Below are 8,001 nucleotides of genomic sequence, written 5' to 3' on the forward strand. Positions count from 1 at the left end.
ACTTAAGGGAGCAGGACCCAAATGCAGATGCAGAAAGAGTTAAGATAAGTAGAAAAAGTCTTAATGTCAGCCAAGCAGAGGGTTTTCCTTAAGCTTACATACTGTTTAGAAAACACAAATAAACTATTCAGGATCCTCAGTGTGAGGCTTTAAGCGTCGCTGAATAAACAGTATCACTTTCCCTCAATAGACTAAAAAACAAACACAAAACATGAGCGGCTATGTAGCATAAATCACTGTGAATGGCAGCAGGCCTGAGCTCGACAAGTCTGCAGGTAGAGAAACAGGCAACACAGGTGAAAACAGGAAAAGCTACATTAGTCAAACTAAAACAGGGACAGCAATGAGTCCCAGGTCTGCACTGAAAGCTGTCCTCAGGTTGAAGTCCAGCATCCTATCAGCTCCATGTAGTGCCAGTACCAAGAGTCCCGAGTCCACGGTGCAGTAAAATGTCCCCTGTGAGCGTTGGACTATAACAGACATGATGAATTTGTTGTCCCTGATGCCTTCATGTGTCAGCAGCATTTTACTGTTGGAGCTGTTAAAGTGAAGCTCCTGTTTGACCTGTTTGATATAGAGCTGCAGGGGTTTGTGTCATTAGTGAGCAGTCTGCTGATGATGGTCTGGGCTCATCAGCAGCCGGTAGGGTCTGGTCAGAGCCAGAATAAAGGAAGAAATGGCCATCCCAGTGTCCCACAGCCCAAAGTGGCCTCTTCACTCAGCATGTTGTGTCCAGTGACTATAAGTGTGTGAAGCTAAGCTGCTGACATCAGATGGACTGATGAAGGAGAATTAGCAGCATCTTCTCTCTGTGTTTCCTCCACAGATGAAGCTCCACAGCCTCTGGAACTGGATGTGAACTCAGCAGCTGAGCATCTTCCCAGGAACATTGTCAGTGCTGCTCTGCCATGAGTCGGTGTGAGGACAGAGAGGAGGGAGGCCCTCCCTCTGAAAGCCCTCTGTGTGGGGACCATGAAAGCCAGAGCACAGCTCCCAGGTGAGATGAGGATCTCTGGCTGTCCAGGACTCTTCTCCATGTCAGAGCTCGGCACCACACATCACTGCACCATCGGGATTCACACTCACTGTCAAATTGAACACTCAGCTGCTCAGGAGTGGCTCAGAGCTCCTCATTAACTCTTGACTGTCTGATTGAACAGAGAGCCGACTGCTGGCCAGTCGACTGAGATGAGACGGGGTCTGTCATCAGACACGTGGTGATAAACAGGAGAACGTTACCCATCCACCGACTTGTTACTGGTTTTCTGTCTGCTTCCGGCATTTCAACTGGTCCCAGTCTGCTCCCAGTTCAGCTGCTTTCAGGTTCAATGTACTTTTCATTTGTCACTTGTTTGTTTGTATCAGGAGGCGGTGACAGAGACCAGACAGACCTGAACCCAGCTGTGTGTCCATGAAGAGTGATTGATCATGGGTCATCTTATTGACTTTAAAGCTGAGCAGCCTGTTGATAGCAGGTACCAGTTCTCACAGCCATATCTTTGTTAGTGTTCACAATATTTGAATCAAAACCAACCTGGTTGTGGCGCTCGAGGAAACATTGTAGGCTCATCAAAGTCAGTTGGTTTCATCATTACATGACATTTAATATGTGCACCACATATCTGGTCATACAAATTAGTTTGAAAAACTCATGGTGGCGCTTGATCCCATGTCAAGTACCTCTCATCCATCCATTATCTATACCGCTTATTCCCGAAGAGGGTCACTGGGGCTGTAGCCAATCCCAGCTAACACTGGGCAAGAGGCAGAGTCTGCCCTGGGCAGTTCGTCAGTCTATCACAGGGCCGACATGTAGACAAACAACCACACACTCACTCCTACAGGCAATGGCCCAGATGGCGTGACCCCCTCCTGCCCCCTACAGCAGAAGGTCTGTAGTCATTCAGTCCACAGTTTTCTTGGGGACTGGTATGATGGTGGAGCATTTAAAGCAGGAAGGAACTTCACACAGCTCCAGTGACCTGTTGAAGATAAATGTGAAGATGGGGGCCAGCTGATCAGCACACACTTTCAGGCAGGAGGGGGTCATGCCATCTGAGCCATTGTTTGGTGCCTTTGTGATCTTTTGTTTTTTAAAGAGGCCACACACATCCTTTTCACAGATCATTAGAGGTGGGGGGGCTGGAGGGAAGGGTGTTGATTGATGGGGGAGCGGCCACTGGGGCTGAGGGCGGGAGGGTGAGGGGGGAGTGTTGTTTCTCAATCCAGCAGTAAAACTCATTCAGGTTGTCTGCTAGTTGACGGTCCTCCACAGCAGGGGAGGATGGTTTCCTATAGCCAGTGATGGTTTTCAGGCTTCTCCACACAGACGATGGGTTGTTGGCTGAAACCTGAGCTTTCAGCTTTTCAGAGTAGCTCCTCTTTGCTGCTCTGATCTCCCTTGTCAGTGTGTTCCTCGCCTGGCTGTACAGAGTCCTGTCTCCACTTCTGTAGGCCTCCTCTTTGGCATGATGAAGCTCCTTGAGTCTGGCTGTTGTTAGGTACTTTCTTAGTTAGATAGATATTGATTAGAGATCTGTTGTATTAGAAGATGTTAGTGTAGCCAGGATGTCTTCCTCAGGCTGTTAAATGCAAGGTTAGTTAAAGCAGAGAAAGGCTGCGGTCAGGGATAAATGTTATTATGATGGTAAAAGTGACCATAATATTTGTCTTAATGTGTAATGATATGTCAAATTGTTTTAGATACACACCACGAAAACAACAGCCACACACCTTGACTTTTCGTCATGTTTTGGCTAACGTTATAGCCAGCTGCAAAGCTGGTGAGAGAGAGACGTCTCGGTTGACGTTTCTGTGGAGGAGGGGGCGAGCCAACTAAGTGATGATATTGTATAGCAATTCTTGGTTCGGGGCTCTTGCTGCTTCCGGGCTGCTTGGGCAGCCTGGGGGTTGGAAGATCTCTGGACTTGTAATGTTAATTTTGCCTGTGATCCTTGAATAAACCAGCACGGTTATATTTTTTATATATCCTAGTGGTCTGAGTCGTCCCTCTGAGTTCCTGGTTTGAAAGAACCGAACGTGGCTTTATAATAGAATAGAGCCTTTACTGTAAACCAGGGCTTATTGTTGTTGTATTTGCAGAAGGTCTTGGTGGGCACACACATATCCTCACAAAAGCTGATGTAGGATATCACAGTATTTCCAGGTCTGTAGATGCAGTCTCAAATACACTCCAATCTGTGCAGTCAAAGCAGGCCTATAGCTCTGACTTAGCCTCCTCAGTCCAGCTCTTCACTATTTTGACCACAGGCTTTGCAGCTTTAAATTTCTGCCTGTAGGTTGGAATAAGATATACCATACAGTGATCAGAGAGTCTGAGGGCTGCGCAGGGGACAGAGCAATAGGTGTCTTTTATTGTTGTGTAGCAGTGGTCCAGTGTGATTTTGTCCCTGGTGGGACAGGTGACATGCTGTCTGTATTTGGGCAGTTGGTGGGTGAGATTTGCTCTGTTAAAGTCCCCTAGAACAATGAGTGGAGAGTCAGGATGTTCTAGTTCCACGCTAGTTATCTGTTTTGCCAGGAGCTGGAGTGCGCCAGCTTGGGCCTGTGGTTTGGAATGAAAGAATTAAATTCTCAGGGAGAATAAAAAGGTTTGAAATTGATAAAAAGAGTCTCTAGGTTCGTGTTACATGTCCTCTGTAGCACCTTGACATCTGTGCACCAACCTTCGTTTATGTAGAGACAGATTCTCCCTCCTCTTGTGTTCCCGGACAGCTCTATTAAGCAATCTGTTCTGCACACCTGGAAGCCCAGTACTTAGATTGCTCTGTCTGCAATGGAGTCGCTGAGCTGTGAAGCATAAAGCGGTGGAGCGTGCAAAGTCAGAGTTATAGTCCTGTTGACAAGAAGGAGTCCGTCCATCTTGTCGACTAGGGAGCGGACATTTGCTAGGGGGATGGATGGGAGTGGAGTCCGGGTCCCCCTCTGGCGTAGCCTGACTAAGGCATCCGCTCACTTGCCTTGCCGACATTTCCTCCAGGTATAGTAGATTGCAGCTGTGCCGCCCCACCGATCAGAATGTCCACACAGCATTCTTCGTTCAAGAAAGTCAGAGAAAGCTGGTTTGGTATGAGTTGTCCAATGTTTAATGGTTCTTCTCTGGTAAAAGTAATCCGGGATGTGTTGCAAAAGACAGAGAAAACAAATAAAAATAAAAAACAACAAACACAAGAGACCACGAGGACACAAGGCAGCCATAGTTGTCAGCGCCAGCTTACTTAAATCCATCACACAGTCCATCAGCCATGGTGTAATGTCTCACACAGTTGACCAGAGTGTGTAGTCAGTTTCTCCTTGTTGCTTTCAAAGGCAGGTACATTTGAACATCATTGGTCCAGCAATGGAAAGTTAGTCCATATTTCTTCCCGATCGACTCCAGTGGAAGCCTTTATAAAGAAAAAGCACAGGACTGAGAACGGAACCTTGGGGGACCCCACAAGTGAGAGGAGCAGTGGAGGATAAGAACTCACCAATACTCATAAAAGAAACCCTACTGGTCAAATATGACTCAAATCTTTTTAAAGCAGCCCCTTGAATGCCAACATACTGGCCCTGGCAAGATATAAGGATTCTATGATCCACTGTATCAAAAGTAGGATCTAAAAGCACTAAGACAGCAGTATTTCCAGCACCAACAGCTAAATTTTGTCACAGTTGTTTCTTTCCATAAAAATATAGACAAACCATTATGAAGGTCAGTGTTGAGTTCAGGTCCTGCCCTCGTACACTGAAACAAAGTCAGTGGGAGAAGTCTCGCATGTTGTCGTAAACCAGCTTTGGTACAAACTGGCTTCTGGAGCTGCAGCTGTAAGTTCTTCATGTCAAATGAAGACGTGATATTTGTCCTGTGTCCAGAGTCCAAGCTATGTGACACTGAGTTCTTCCCTCTGAGGGCTGATCAGGACGGCAGCTGTTGTGGCCAGCAGGGCCCTGTGTAAACCTATATGTAGTTCCTGAGGGGAGAACAGATTGTTACTGAGCCATACAGCTCCTGGAAAACACCCTGGTTTCTTTCTCCCTCTTGACTCCCGACTCTTCCAGTCACCTGCCGTCCTCATGTCATCGCTGCAGGAGTCTGACCTCATCAGTCAGCTTTAATAAGTTGTGTTAGATGTGAGTCATGGCTTCCTTCAAGTCTCTGTTTCCTCCCCAGAGTTCAGCAGCAAAGCTCAGAGGTTCACAGTGATCAGTCTGCACAGCAGCATCAGCCAGACCTGGACTTCATATTTATGGTGTGTACATGTGCACTCATACTTTGTCCCACACAGCACACAGAGTGAACGCTAAACACCCACTTAGGTCCTGACAGACTCCATGCTGCCGTGTTCAGACCAGCAGCCTTCAGACCCACACAGGAGTCACATGTTGGGTCTGACCAGTTTCACTTCACTGTTCACTTTCTCATTCTGTTCCAGCTACTGGAGGAGAACATGGTCACTTTTGTGAAGAACGAGCTGAAGAGAATCCAGAGGGTCCTGAGTCCAGATTACCCAGAATGCTTAGAAAGTCAGAGGGAGGGTGAGGAGGAGTTGGACGGTGAAGACGAAGAACAGAGGAGGAGCAGCAGAAAGTCATTTCTGCAGATCACAAAGAACTTCCTGGAGGATGAAGCAGGAGGAGCTGGCTGAGCATCTGCAGAGCAGTAAGTGGGTTTGAACAGGTTTAACATGGTGGAAAGAGGAAGTGGAGGTGACATGGGCCAGGTTTCCACTGACACACTCTGCTGTAGATATGCTGCACACATCTGCATCATACCACAGACTGTTTGTCTCCACTGATGATACAAACTCTACAGACACTGAAATGTCTAGAGTCTCCGACTTTCTGAAGGATCCACTCACTGATTTAACTTCTTGTTTGTTCACTCAGGACTTGATGCTGGAGTCTGTCAACATAAACTGAAGTCTAGATTGCAGCAGAAGTTCCAGTGTGTGTTTGAGGGGATTGCTAAAGCAGGACGCCCAACCCTTCTGAATCAGATCTACACAGAGGTCTACATCACAGAGGGAGGGACTGGAGAAGTCAATGATGAACATGAGGTCAGACAGATGGAAACAGCATCCAGGAAACCAGTGACACCAGAAACCACCATCAGACAGGAAGACATCTTTAAATCCCTACCTTGAAGAGATGGACCAATCAGAAGAGTGATGACAAAGGCAGTGGCTGGCATTGGGAAAACCGTCTTAACACAGAAGTTCAGCCTGGACTGGACTGAAGGCAAAGCCAACCAGGACATCCACTTCACAATTCCATTCACTTTCAGAGAGCTGAATGTGCTGAGAGAGAAAAAGTTCAGCCTGGTGGGCAGGGTTCATCACTTCTTTACTGAGACCACAGGAATCTGCAGCTTACAGAGACATCTTCATTACAGTTTACAGGTCAACTTCATTTTTGATGGCCTGGGAAAGTGTCGGCTTCCTCTGGACTTCCACAGCACTGAGGTCCTGACCGATGTCACACAGTCCACCTCAGTGGATGTGCTGCTGACAAACCTTATCAGGGTAGAAACTGCTTCCCTCTGCTTGCCTCAGGAGGGATCTGATTAGCTGCTGCAGGTCATGCGGTTATCCAGAGCGTGTGGACATGGTGACAGAGGTCAGAGGGTTCATTGACCCTCAGAAGGACCAGTACTTCAGGAAGAGGTTCAGAGATGAGGAGCAGGCCAACAGGATCATCTCCCACATCAAAAGCTCCCAAAGCCTCCACATCATGTGCCACATCCCAGTCTTCTGCTGAATCACTGCTACAGTTCTGGAGGCTGTGTTGGAAACCAGAGGGGGAGGAGAGCTGCCCAAGACCCTGACTGAGATGTACATCCACTTCCTGGTGGTTCAGACCAAACTGAAGAAGGTCAAGTATGATGGAGGAGCTGGGACAGATCCACACTGGAGTCCAGAGAACATGGAGATGATCAAGTCTCTGGAAAAACTGGCTTTTGAGCAGCTGCAGAAAGGCAACCTGATTTTCTATGAGTCAGACCTGACAGAGTGTGGCATTGATATCAGAGCAGCCTCCATGTACTCAGGAGTGTTCACACAGATTTTTAAAGAGGAGAGAGGACTGTACCAGGACTGGGTGTTCTGCTTCATCCATCTGAGTGTTCAGGAGTTTCTGGCTGCTCTTCATGTCCATCTGACCTTCATCACCTCTGGAGTCAATCTACTGGCAGAAGAACAAACAACATCCTGGTGGTCTAATCCGTTTAGAGACAAACCTGAACTAAAATGTCTCCACCAGAGAGCTGTGGACGAGGCCTTGCAGAGTCCAAATAACACCTGGACTTGTTCCTCCTGGGCCTTTCACTGCAGACCTGGTGAAGGATAAAGTACCATTCCACACATAATAAGCATCTGCATTCATTGGCCTCTGCAAAAGATGGCTCCCCCTTCTGTGGTGGATCCTGTCCCCATCTTAAGATGGCACCGGTGTATGTGGCTTGCCATCTGTGGCTGTTGTGTTTGTGGCTTATTTTTATATGTCTCTTAGACTGTTTTCATAATACCTCGTCTGCCTTAATATATGATTGCCTTACCCTTATCAGTATTAGGGCCACAATGGAAACGTTGCTCATCTTTGAGCCAGGAAAACCATCAAAAAGCCTTTCTCCATTTCTAGCAGCTGTTCCACCCTATCTTTGGCGTTCCCCCTGCGGTCTTCCATGGAGGAAGGGTCGTAGACGGGGAAAGAGAGGAGGGGTGTTGGTGAAGCTTAAGGCCTACCTGGGGCGTTGTCCTGGGTCTGATCTTGACAATTTTAACTGTGGTTATAATTTAAGTTGTGACCATCCCTTCATATTGAGCATTCATAGCGGCAGCTAGAGATGGCTCTGGCCCATTGTACCGGACCAAACATTGACTCTTTACCAGCACAGGATTCAATGACATTCTATGAGGGGCATAGCCTGGGCTAATTTATGCCCATTGGACCAGGTGCCGCACCTACCTACCAGTTGGTCAACTGTGAGGTTCGGCTCTTATT

The 8,001-nt window shown here is 47.5% G+C and overlaps 1 pseudogene; it reads left to right on the forward strand.

The window, feature by feature from the left end:
* Positions 1-908: 908 nt before the first annotated feature.
* On the forward strand, positions 909-7,340 carry LOC109974681 (protein NLRC3-like; annotated as a pseudogene).
* The last annotated feature ends 661 nt before the right edge of the window (positions 7,341-8,001 follow it).

Source organism: Monopterus albus, unplaced genomic scaffold (genome assembly GCF_001952655.1).
Source record: "Monopterus albus unplaced genomic scaffold, M_albus_1.0 scaffold343.1, whole genome shotgun sequence".
NCBI classification, from domain to species: Eukaryota; Metazoa; Chordata; class Actinopteri; order Synbranchiformes; family Synbranchidae; genus Monopterus; species Monopterus albus.